Consider the following 12,844-nt stretch of genomic DNA (forward strand, 5'->3'; position numbering starts at 1 on the left):
ATCACTTACAGAAAGCTCCCCTTTCTCAAATTAAAGATCCATTAACTCAGGGGGAGTTTCTAAAAATCAAATCTCAATCACACATCAAGACAACAATGAGGCCTCTTCATCTAGAGCTAATCTACCTCAACAAAGAAAATGGACAAAAGATCACCCCTTTGAGCTCATAATTGGTGATGTATCTTCTAGAGTTCAAACAAGGAGAGCAACTCAAGAAGAATGTATGTACAACAGATTTCTTTATAAGGAAGAACCAAAGAAGGTAGAAGAAGCTTTGTTGGATCCTGATTGGATTTTAGCTATGCAGGAGGAGCTAAATCAATTTGAGAGGAATAAGGTATGGAAGCTGGTGCCCAATCCTAGAGGAAAGAATCCAATTGACACCAAATGGGTATTCAGAAACAAGATGGATGAAAATGGCATAGTAGTCAGGAACAAAGCTAGATTGGTTGCTAAGGGCTATTGTCAATAAGAAGAAAAAGATTTTGATGAAACATTTGCTCATGTTGCAAGACTTAAAGCTATCAGAATCTTCTTAGCCTATGCAGCCCATGCCAATTTCAAGGTCTATCAAATGGATGTCAAAAGTGCCTTTATGAATGGAGACTTAGAGGAGGAAGCCTATGTTAGTCAGCCTCCTGGTTTTGAAGATCCAAATTTTCCTGATTATGTCTACTATCTTTTAAAAGCACTTTATGGATTGAAGCAAGCACCTAGAGCCTGGTATGACACTTTATCAAAGTTTCTTTTGGAAAATCACTTCACAAGAGGTACTGCAGATAAAACTTTATTCTTTAGAAATGTTAATGGTTCTAGTATACTTGTTCAAATTTATGTATATGACATTATTTTTGGCTCTACAGATGAAAAACTTTGCAAAAAGTTTGCCAAATTGATGCAAAGTAAGTATGAAATGAGTATGATGGGAGAACTAACTTACTTTCTTGGTTTGCAAGTTAAGCAAGTTAGTGATGGAATATTCATTAGTCAAACTAAATACATTTATGATCTTTTAAAGAAGTTTGATCTAATGGATTGCACATCTGCAAAAACTCCCATGGCCACTGCAACTAAGCTTGAATTGAACACTACTGAAAAGTCTGTGGATATTTCAAGTTATAGGGGCATGGTTGGCTCACTTCTGTACTTAACAGCTAGTAGGCCAGATATACTGTTTGCTACATGTTTGTGTACTAGATTTCAGGCTGATCATAGAGAATCTCACTTAGTAGCTATTAAGAGAATCTTCAGATATCTCAAAGGAACACCAAAACTTGACATTTGGTATCCTCTGGTTTTGATCTAACTGGTTATTCAGATGTAGATTATGCAGGTTATAGAATTGATAGAAAAAGTACAACAGGAACCTGTCAATTTCTAGGAAATAAGCTTGTGTCCTGGTTCAGTAAAAAGCAAAATTCAGTTTCTACCTCTACAGCTGAAGCTGAATATATTGCTGCTGGCAGTTGCTGTGCACAGATTTTGTAGATGAAAAATCAATTGCTAGACTATGGTCTGCAAGTTGAGAGGATTTCTATTTTCTATGATGACACAAGTGCAATTGCCATCATTGAAAATCCAGTACAGCATTCAAGGACAAAGCACATAGACATCAAGTACCACTTCATAAGGGAACATGTAATGAATGGTACCGTGGAACTACATTTTGTTCCAAGTGAAAAGCAGCTTGCAGATATTTTTACCAAGCCACTGGATGAATCCACCTTCTCAAGGTTGATAAGTGAGTTAGGTATGCTTAATTATTCTTAAATCTTTTCAGATAATTTGCAGGTTGTTATGCAGCCAGAAATTTAATTGATTTTTCAGTCTAAGATGGAATTTTGGCTAAGTCAAAATTTACATCTCGACGGATGATCTTTATCCATCGAGTTTGATCATCCGTCGGAATATTGCTTGTAAATAAAAATCAATTATTTTTCTGGAATATTTTATAACTCGACGGATAACAGTTTATCTTCATCCGTCGAATTGTCTTAATCTTAGCCGTTAATTTCCTGAACATTATCCATCGAGTATACTTACAGTTTGTAAGCATAACACGACGGATAATTGATGGAATTTTTACAGTTTATTTTTTAAACGGCTATTTTAGGCAATTTTCATTGGTTACTTTATTTTACTTTATTATTTTTTACAGTCATTTTTGAGATAGTATAAAAGCTTATTTCATTTCCATTGCTTTTCTTTTATCATTCCCAAATTATCTGCTCTAAATTCTCTATTTCTCAAAAGTAATTAGCATCTCTATCTCTACAATTTCCACTCTCTAACAATGGCACCGGTAGTCAAGATCATGTCACAAACTGGATACATCTATGAGAAGAACAACTTCACGGCTCTAGTAAACAAGGGGATTCAACATTCAATTGACTACCATAAAATGATGGATTTTGTGAAGAACTGCAAACTCAGTTATGCAATGCTGGAATCACCCACCATCTTTGTTAGGGCGGAAACACGCGCTAATATTTATGCAAGTATACGCGTTCGCAAGTAATATAGAATACTTTCTAGTTCGTTCCCACAGAGACTCAGACTAATTATTGTTTAATTAAACTCTTGCACCAATGTATGATTACTTCTCAATGTTAAGACACTAGCACTTAGAATTGTTGACTAAATATTAACTATAATTAATTACTTAATTAATCACTTAATTAACACTTCAATTAATCAATATTAAAACACTCATGAGATCACAACTTCATTACTACTTCCTTCAATAGTTATTTTTATTACCTTTAGCATGTGACAGTGATGATATTAATCGAATAACACGAAACTGATAAAAGCCAACTTTCATTGTACTAATACCATTCTACCAAGCATCCACAATTAAGATAGAAGTTGAATATGCATCAATTATGTTGAGTTCCTATATGTCTACAGAAATTGACAACACAACGATTTAAGCACAAGTTATTCCTTTTGATTACACAGGGCGAATAAAACTGTTAGAGTTACCCACTAATCGTGCACATCATACATGAACTTATGCTAGCATGGCAAGTTCTAAATCTCAAGATCCACCGTCGCTTCACAAGAGATTAACACCCTATCTTATATGTTCGCGACGCACATAAGACGAATACGCACAACCAATATTAGATATCATACAATCATCACACACTAAAGTATTAAACAATTATCTAAAGAATTCTTTAGTAAATCCGTTGCGACCCTATGATCACGATTAGCCCATTATAACACTTATCGTCATCATGGGTTCATATGAAATTATGATAAACAAACACAAGAAAATAATAACTAAACTAATTATATTAAACCAGAGTACGTCACAAGAGTAAATAGGTTCAAAGTAAGAAAACTAGCATCCAACGTTACAACGAAATAAGAATCACAAGAAAATATGCATCCTCTTCGTTGCTGTGTGCTAAAACGGTCTTCTTCCTTATCTCCTTCGCTCCTTGCTTAATACCACGATCCTCCTTCGTGAAAACGTCTTCAAATCTACTTATATAATAGTCCCATAAAACTCAGATTACATAAAAGTTGGAAGCCAAACATAAGTAGAAGTCTTAAAATAATTATTTAATTTCCCGACCCTGCGCGGCCACTCAGCATAGCTGAGCGGGCGCTCAGCTTTCTGCGTGGCCGCTCAGCATAGCTGAGCGGGCACTCAGGACCCTACTGGATTTTTCCTGAGTTTGCTCCGTTTCTTCGCCGTAATCTGCCCCTTTCTTTCCTCTCTCAATGGTGAACACATGCCAAGGCTTATTCTTGATGATTACTCCTCCGAAATGCAACTAATACCCTGAAATGCATAAACACTAGAAAAACGCATCAAATACACAAAATACTTGATTTCAAGGCACCAATTTAAGCCATTTTAAGATGTTCTAAGTGGTATAAAATGCCACTTATCATACCCCCAAACTTAAATTAATGCTTGTCCTCAAGCGTCGCAGACTCAAAAACAAATAAAAACATGCATGAATGCAATCTATATAAAATGCAGCGATCCCCCTTACTACGAACAAACCAACCAAATTGCAACATCTCAACAAATGCAGTTATGCGACTAAAGATCAATAAACTCATGCAAACGAACATACAGCCAAAAACGTGGTGGGTGCAGATGCTTAACAGATATGCTTCGAAACTAGACCAGTTATTATGACTCAACTATCATCAAGGCAATCACATGATTATACAAAGAATAAAAATTCTAGGCACAAAGTGACATATAACACTACAAGAATTCTGGAGCTTATTACGGAATCATGCTTTTTATTCACAACAACAATGCTTATTTGACCGTGTAATGAGTGAGGTCCACAAAAGACTTATACAATGGTATCCATGTAACGAGCGTTAGGTTAGCGGATCCCAGACTCTAAAAGCCTTAGGTCACTAGGCACAAAGTCCCCTAAGAACTTAATAACTCGAATACCAAAGTGCCCACTCATGATCAATTATGCATAAACACAAATTTTTTTTCTTTCTTTCTTTCTTTTCTTTTTTTATTCAAAATTTCTGAGCAAGTGCGTTTCGCTCCATCTTGCTCAACCCTAGACTACTCGTATAACATGCGAGCCGGCTACTAGCCATTTGACGCCTAGCCACAACTAGCAACAAATTCCATTTTTACTCCATTTTTTTTCTTTTTCATGCCTTTATCACTAAGAACCTATTATCGAATTCTAAGCATAATAAATAGATTAACCTCGAAAACAATCAAATCATAACAACAATCTAGCCCTTAAGCACTCTCTAAGACTTAGTGAAAATACAAGTGCTTCTAGCATGCATATCAACCTACACAACTCAATATCACTTTAATGCTATCACTATACTCGCATCAATATCACAATTCAGTCGATAAATCATCGCAAAAGGGATCATGGTATATGCATGAGCTATATGACATGATAAACAAATAAAGCTATAAATAAATATAAAAAAACTATATGGCAAAAATTATGCAACTATATGAACTAAACTATCATGAATATGCAGCTACATGACACACATAAAATATTCCTTAACTACCACCCCCAAACGTAAAATCTTCACTGTCCCCAGTAAAGGTAGTAGAAAGGAACACAGGGTATACCTACTCGGAGTCATCATCATCATCACCCTCAGTGGGTGGAGTATCAGGCGGCGGGTATGCAGAGTCCTCACCAAAAACTGGCCACTAGATATCGGCTCCAAGGCCCCGAAAAGCAGTCCCTAACGCAAGGGTGAGCTCCTGAGCAAACCTGCTCTGTGTCTCGTACATGGCATCCATCCGCCGTGAAAGCCTCCTATACTGGGTATCAGCCATCCCAGCACCCTCCTGAGCTCTCGAAGAACCAGCCTCATCACGCCTAGGCCTAGCCATAGTAGCACCTCGTGCTGGACGCCCTCCTGGAAGATGATAACCCAGCCCATGCTCCTCGGGCTCACCACCGGTCCACTCCTGCATCCCATTCAGAGTCCCAGAATCAATTGGAGCGGCCAGCAACTGCAACTGCTCATGAGCCGGCCAGTTCACTCCCACTGCTCGGTAAAGCTTCGTGACCGTGGATGCATAAGGGATGTTCATATGCTTAGCTCCCCTCAAAAACTTCAGAATTCCTTGGTAGATAAACTCACCAAGGTCCACATAGTACTCCTCATTAAGAATTCCCCACAACAACTGTGCTCTTTCAACTGTGACCTCGTGTGCATGCGAAGAAGGCAAAATATTAGCACAAATAAATGCATCCCATGCACGGGCATACCTGTTCATAGCGATCGCCGGGAAGTGACGATACTCATTAGTGCCGGTCTTGAAGGTCCAAACTGTGCCCGGCCTATAGAGAGTAGCACAAATCAAATCCAAGTCGAAATCCTCAGCAGTCTTCTCATTCCAGTTCTCCTCCTCGGGCTTCCTCTCTCGCTGTCCAATCACACGGCAAATCGCCGCTGGGTGATAATCAACCGTCAGCCCTCGGACCACAGAAAACCCATTCTTCTCGGCCTTCGCGTTCGCATAGAACTCGCGAACCACTCTCATCGGCACTGCTTCGGGCGACTCATAAAAAGCTATCCACCCCTTCTCTGCAATCATAGGTAGCAACTCACCATCCCTCCCCGATGGTAAAAACCCTCTCTCCTTCAGAATCGGTTTCCCCAAAAGCCTAGTGTACTCCTCCTCCACAGCTCTGTCATTCAACCGAGGCCTTGCAGCAGTACCCCTCGATGAATCAACAGTAGGGACTGTGCTGCTGCTATCAATAGTTCGTGCTCTCTTGGGTGCCATTGAATCTTGAATAAAAGTGTTTAAGAACTGAGTTTTTGTGTGTGGGAGAGAGTTTGAGTGTAGAAGTTTTGTGGGAGATATGTAGGATAGGTGTATGTATATATAGGGTGTGAATTAGGTTAAAATTAGATTAGGAGTGGGGTTGAGGGATGAAATCATGGGGTATTAGGAAAAGAAGTCGTGGGTTTATGGGCTGTGTTTGGGTTTTTTAATTTTCTGATTTTTTTTCTCTGAACTTAAAAAAAATTCTGGCAGTTGACACCTGAGCGGTCGCTCAGCAAAGCTGAGCGGGCGCTCAGCAGAGCTGAGCGGGCGCTCAGGGGGTCACTGGGAAAAAAAATTCAGTCCCGTTTTTCTGATTTTTTTGTGTTTTTGGATAGGTTATTAACTTCTAAGGGTTCCTGTAACAACAAATCATGGGTTGCCTCCCACGCAACACTTCTTTTTCGTCATTAGCTTGACGTTGCGTACCTTTCTCAAGTAGTCAATAAAATGGCACTAACCACTTCTCGGTTTGCCATGTCCCCATAGTAGTGCTTCAACCGCTGACCATTAATCTTGAATGCTTGGTCCGGATCATTCTCAAAAATTTCCACCGCTCCATGTGGAAACACAGTTTTGACAATAAAAGGTCCAGACCACCTTGATTTCAACTTCCCAGGAAAAAGTCGGAGACGAGAGTTGAATAAGAGAACTTGTTGCCCCGGCACGAATAACTTAGGATGTAGCTTCCTATCGTGCCACCTCTCCACCTTTTCCTTGTACATTTTGTTATTCTCGTACGCTTGAAGTCGGAATTCATCAAGTTCATTAAGCTGAAGCATTCTTTTCTTACCAGCTGCATCTAAATCCAGGTTCAACTTTTTCAACGCCCAGTAGGCCTTATGCTCAACTCCGCAGGTAAATGACATCCCTTACCGTACACCAACTGAAACGGGGACATACCAAGTGGAGTTTTGTATGTTGTTCTGTAAGCTCAAACAGCTTCATCGAGCTTTAAGGACCAATCCTTCCTTGACGGACAAACAACCTTCTCTAGAATGCGCTTGATCTCTCTGTTAGACACTTCCGCTTGACCATTTATTTGCGGATGATAGGCAGTAGCAACTCGATGATTCACATTATAACGCTGCATCATAGAAGTGAACTTACGGTTGCAGAAATGCGACCCTTCATCACTTATGATTACCCGAGGTGTTCCAAACCTTGTGAAAATCTGCTTATGAAGAAAATTCAGCACTGCCTTTGCATCATTTGTCGGTAGAGCTTTTACTTCTACCCATTTTGAGACATAATCGACTGCCAGCAAGATGTACTGATTATTGCAGGACGAGACAAAAGGCCCCATGAAATCGATTCCCCAAACATCAAAGACCTCGACTTCAAGCATCACATTTAACGGCATCTCATCCTTTCTCATCAAATTTCCCACTCTTTGGCAACGATCACACCTTAAAACAAACTGATGAGCATCCTTAAACAAAGTAGGCCAGAAAAAACCTGCTTGCAGAATACGAGCAGCCGTCTTCTCACCACCATAGTGTCCACCATAAACTGTGGAGTGGCAGTCTCGTAATATCCCCCCCGTCTTACAGAACGGGATACATCTCCTGATGATCTGGTCAGCTCCCTGTCTAAACAAATATGGTTCATCCCACATATACCACTTCACCTCATACAGAAACTTCTTCTTTTGAGCTGAGGTCAAATTATGAGGCATTATATTGCTGACAAGATAGTTTACAATATCTGCAAACCATGGCTCTTCATCCTGAACTGCGAACAACTGCTCATCCGGAAAAGATTCATTGATTAATGTCCTATCTTGTGAAGTAGACTCGGGATTCTCCAACCTAGAGAGATGGTCAGCTACTTGATTCTCAGTACCTTTTCGATCCTTGATCTCTAACTCAAATTCCTGAAGTAAGAACACCTAACGAATGAGTCTCGGCTTCGAATCCTTCTTGGAAACCAAATAGCGAATGGCCGCATGATCAGTGAATACTGTCACTTTAGTCCCAAGCAGATAAGATCGAAATTTCTCGAAACCAAAGACTATAGCCAAGAGCTCATTCTCCATAGTGGTGTAGTTCATTTGAGCCCCATTTAAGGTCTTACTCGCATAGTAGACCACATGAAAGAGATTATTCTTGCAGTGCCCCAGAACTGCACCTACCACATAATCACTCGCATCACACATCAACTCAAACGGCTCTGTTCAATCTGGTGTTGTAATAACTGGTGCAGTGATCAAACTCTTCTTGAGAGTCTCGAATGCCGCCAAATATTCATCATCAAATTTAAAAGGCACATCTTTCTCAAGCAAATTGCATAACGGCTTAGATATCTTTGAAAAGTCCTTGATGAACCGCCGATAAAAACCCGCATGACCAAGAAAACTACGGATTCCTTTCACAGAAATAGGTGATGGAAGATTTTCAATGACTCCCACCTTGGCCTTGTCCACCTCCAGACCCTTACTAAAGACCTTATGCCCAAGAATAATGCCTTCACGCACCATAAATTGACATTTCTCCCAATTGAGCACCAAATTAGTTTCCACGCACCTTTTGAGTACGGCACAAAGATTATTCAAACATTCATCATACGAATGTCCAAAGACGGAGAAGTCGTCCATGAACATCTCGACATTATTTCCAATCATGTCAGAGAATATAGCCATCATACATCTCTGAAAAGTGGCTGGGGCGCCACATAACCCAAACGAAACTCTGCGAAAAGCAAACGTGCCAAATGGACAAGTGAATGTAGTTTTTTCCTGATCCTCTGGTGCAATACAAATCTGATTATACCCTGAATAGCCATCCAGAAGATAATAATACTCATGACCAGCCAACCTGTCAAGCATCTGATCAATGAATGGAAGAGGGAAGTGATCCTTCCTCGTGGCTTTGTTCAACTTTCGATAATCCATGCATACTCTCCATCCTGTAACTGTTCGAGTGGGGATGAGCTCATTCTTCTCATTTGCTACAACAGTGATACCTCCTTTCTTAGGTACACATTGTATGGGGCTCACCCAAGAACTGTCAGAAATAGGATAAATGATGCCTGCATCTAGCCATTTTAGATTTTCTTTCTTCACCGCCTCCTTCATGATAGGATTAAGTCTGCGCTGTTGTTCAACAGTCGGCTTACTACCTTCCTCTAGCAGAATTTTATGCATACAATATGAAGGGCTGATCCCCTTGATGTCTGCTATGGTCCATCCAATAGCCGATTTGAATTCTCTCAAAATCCTTAAGAGCTTGTCTTCCTCACTACCTGAAAGGTCAGATGCAATAATAACAGGTAAAGTAGATGCATCACCTAAAAAAACATACCTCAAGTGTTCAGGTAATGGCTTGAGCTCAAAGGTAGGTGCTTCCTCTATTGATGGTTTGAGCTTTCCTTCAGCATTCTTGAGGTCAGAAGTACCAAGAGATTCAAATGGCATGTCCAGCTTTCGCTTCCAGGGAGAAGCATTCAGATATTGTAATTGCTCATTGCCATCTTCATCATCACTGTCAAAATTCCCCACTAAGGCCTTTTCCAATGCACCAGACATTAGCATGCGATCGAGTTCCGAAGTAACCGCAGAATCAATCACATCCACTTTTAAGCACTCCTCATCTTCTGTATGGAATTTCATTATCTTGAATACGTTGAAGGTCACATCCTGATCTTGTACCCGCATAGTAAGTTCACCTTTCTCCACATCTATCAAGGTACGGCTAGTAGCCAGAAAGGTCTTCCCAAGATTATGGGAATCTTCTTATCTTCCTCAAAATCCAGAATATCAAAATCTGCAGGAAAGAAGAGCTTATCCACCTTGACTAGCACATCCTCCACTATGCCCCTTGGGTAAGTAATAGAACGATCAGCCAATTGTAGAGACATGTATGTGGGTTTTGGATCAGGCAAATCCAACTTTTTAAAGATCGACAACGGCATCAGATTGATGCTTGCTCCCAAATCACAAAGGCATTTGTCAAAAGCCAACTTGCCAATGGTGCAAGGAATGGTGAAGCTACCTGGATCTTTAAGCTTTAGAGGTAACTTTTGCTGCAGAACAGCGCTGCATTCTTCCGTGAGAGCAACGGTCTCAAGGTCATCCAGTTTCACCTTCCTTGAAAGAATACTCTTCATAAACTTCGCATAACTAGGCATTTGCTCCAAAGCCTCAGCGAAAGGTATATTGATGTGAAGTTTCTTGAACACCTCCAGAAACTTACCGAACTGTCTATCCAGCTTTTGTTGCTGCAATCTCTTAGGAAAATGTGGCGGAGGATAGAGCTGTTTCTCCCCTGTATTACCCTCAGGCAGAGTGTGTTCAACAGTAGTCTTCCTTGGTTCCGCCGCTTTCTCCTTTTGCTTAGCTTCTTCATCTCTAATTTCAGCTTCTCCTTCTTTTGGCTTTTCAGCATCAGCAACTTTCCCAGACCTTAAGGTAATAGCCTTGACTTGCTCTTTAGCTTCCTTCCTGCCTGGTACTTCCGTCTCACTAGGGAGTGTTCCAGGTTGACGATTGAGCACTGCATTGGCTATTTGACCGATTTGATTTTCCAAGGTCTTGATAGCAACCGCCTGACTCTTGCATAATAACTTAAGTTCATCAAAATCAGCACTAGTAGGTGCAACTGCACTTCCCTGTTGAGGGTATGATTGCCTTTGAGCATACTGCTGTGGTTGCTGGAATCCAGGTGGATTAAACTGTTTACTCACACCTTGCTGATATGGTGGCTGAATAACATTCTGATTATTACCCCAGCTGAAATTTGGAAGATTTCTGTTGTTAGGATGATAAGTAGCTGGCACAGGCTGCTGTTGTCGCTGATAATTATTCACATACTGAACAGATTCGTTGACAAGAGAACACTGATCCGTAGCATGAGAACCTGCACAAAGCTCACAAACCATAGCTATTTGATTAACTCCATATGTAGCTAGAGAATCAACCTTCATTGATAGCGCTTGGAGCTGCGCTGCAATAGCGGTGGCTGCATCGACTTCCAGAATACCTGCTACCTTCCCAGGCATCATCCTCTGAGTTGGGTTTTGATGCTCATTTGCAGCCATAGTCTCGATAAGATTATAAGCCTCAGTATAGCTTTTAGCCCATAAGGCGCCTCCAGCTGCTGCATCGAGCATGGGCCGAGATTGGGCCCCCAAAACATTATAGAAACCAGTGATCAGCATCCAATCGGGCATTCCATAATGTGGACACTTCCTCAACATTTCCTTGTAGCGTTCCCAAGCTTCGCACATAGATTCTGTAGGTTGCTGCGTAAACTGAGTAAGAGCACTCCTCATAGCAGCAGTCTTTGCCATCGGATAAAACTTCACCAGAAACTTTTGCGCAAGATCTTGCCAAGTAGTGATGGACCCAGTTGGTTCAGAATGTAACCAGTCCTTAGCTTTGTCCCTCAGTGAGAATGGGAAAAGCCTCAGCTTGATATCCTCATCAGTCACGCCATTATACTTGAAAGTGTTGCAGATCTCGATAAAATTCCTTATGTGCATGTTGGGGTCTTCAGTCGCAGCTCCTCCAAAAGAAACAGAATTCTGCACCATCTGAATAGTGCCCGGCTTGATTTTAAAGGTGTTAGCTTGAATAGCCGGATGAAGAATGCTTGACTGAATGTCATCAATTTTTGGCCGAGAAAAGTCCATAAGAGCTGGATCAGCCTGAACAATACGATCACCCATGATTACTGGTTCTTTCTGCTCAGTTCCTGAATCCAAATTTTCAAAATCTATCTTCTCCGGAATATCAAGAACTTCGTCTGTCTCCTCAGCTGTATCAAAAGTCCTCTTGCGAGTACGAGAACGAGTTTGCATAAACGCTTGTTTAAGTACCTGAAACACAACCAGAAATAATAAGTAACAACTACGTCCTAATCACTGAGTCCTAATGACCAATGATGGTAAGTACATAAACTAAACAAATACGCCGAGTCCCCGGCAGCGGTGCCAAAAATTTGTTAGGGCGGAAACACGCGCTAATATTCACGCAAGTATACGCGTTCACAAGTAATATAGAATACTTTCTAGTTCGTTCCCACATAGACTCAAACTAATTATTGTTTAATTAAACTCACGCACCAATGTATGATTATTTCTCAATGTTAAGACACTAACACTTAGAATTGTTGGCTAAATATTAACTACAATTAATTACTTAATTAATCACTTAATTAACACTTCAATTAATCAATATTAAAACACTCATGAGATCACAACTTCATTACTACTTCCTTCAATAGTTATTGTTATTACCTTTAGCATGTGATAGTGATGATATTAATCGAATAACACGAAACTGATAAAAGCCAACTTTCATTGTACTAATACCATTCTACCAAGCATCCACAATTAAGATAGAAGTTAAATAGGCATCAATTATGTTGAGTTCCTATATGTCTACAGAAATTGACAACACAAAGATTTAAGCACAAGTTATTCCTTTTGATTACACAGGGCGAATAAAACTGTTAGAGTTACCCACTAATCATGCACATCATACATGAACCTATGCTAGCATGGCAAGTTCTAAATCTCAAGATCCACCGT

At 40.3% G+C, this 12,844-nt stretch overlaps 1 non-coding gene across 1 annotated transcript; it reads left to right on the forward strand.

The window, feature by feature from the left end:
• The first annotated feature begins 11,480 nt into the window (after window positions 1-11,480).
• Window positions 11,481-11,587, forward strand: LOC141702862 (small nucleolar RNA R71). Its single transcript, XR_012567279.1, has one exon. It is a non-coding gene; the product is annotated as a small nucleolar RNA R71 (small nucleolar RNA).
• The last annotated feature ends 1,257 nt before the right edge of the window (window positions 11,588-12,844 follow it).

The sequence above is a fragment of the Apium graveolens genome, unplaced genomic scaffold (assembly GCF_009905375.1).
Source record: "Apium graveolens cultivar Ventura unplaced genomic scaffold, ASM990537v1 ctg5809, whole genome shotgun sequence".
NCBI classification, from domain to species: Eukaryota; Viridiplantae; Streptophyta; class Magnoliopsida; order Apiales; family Apiaceae; genus Apium; species Apium graveolens.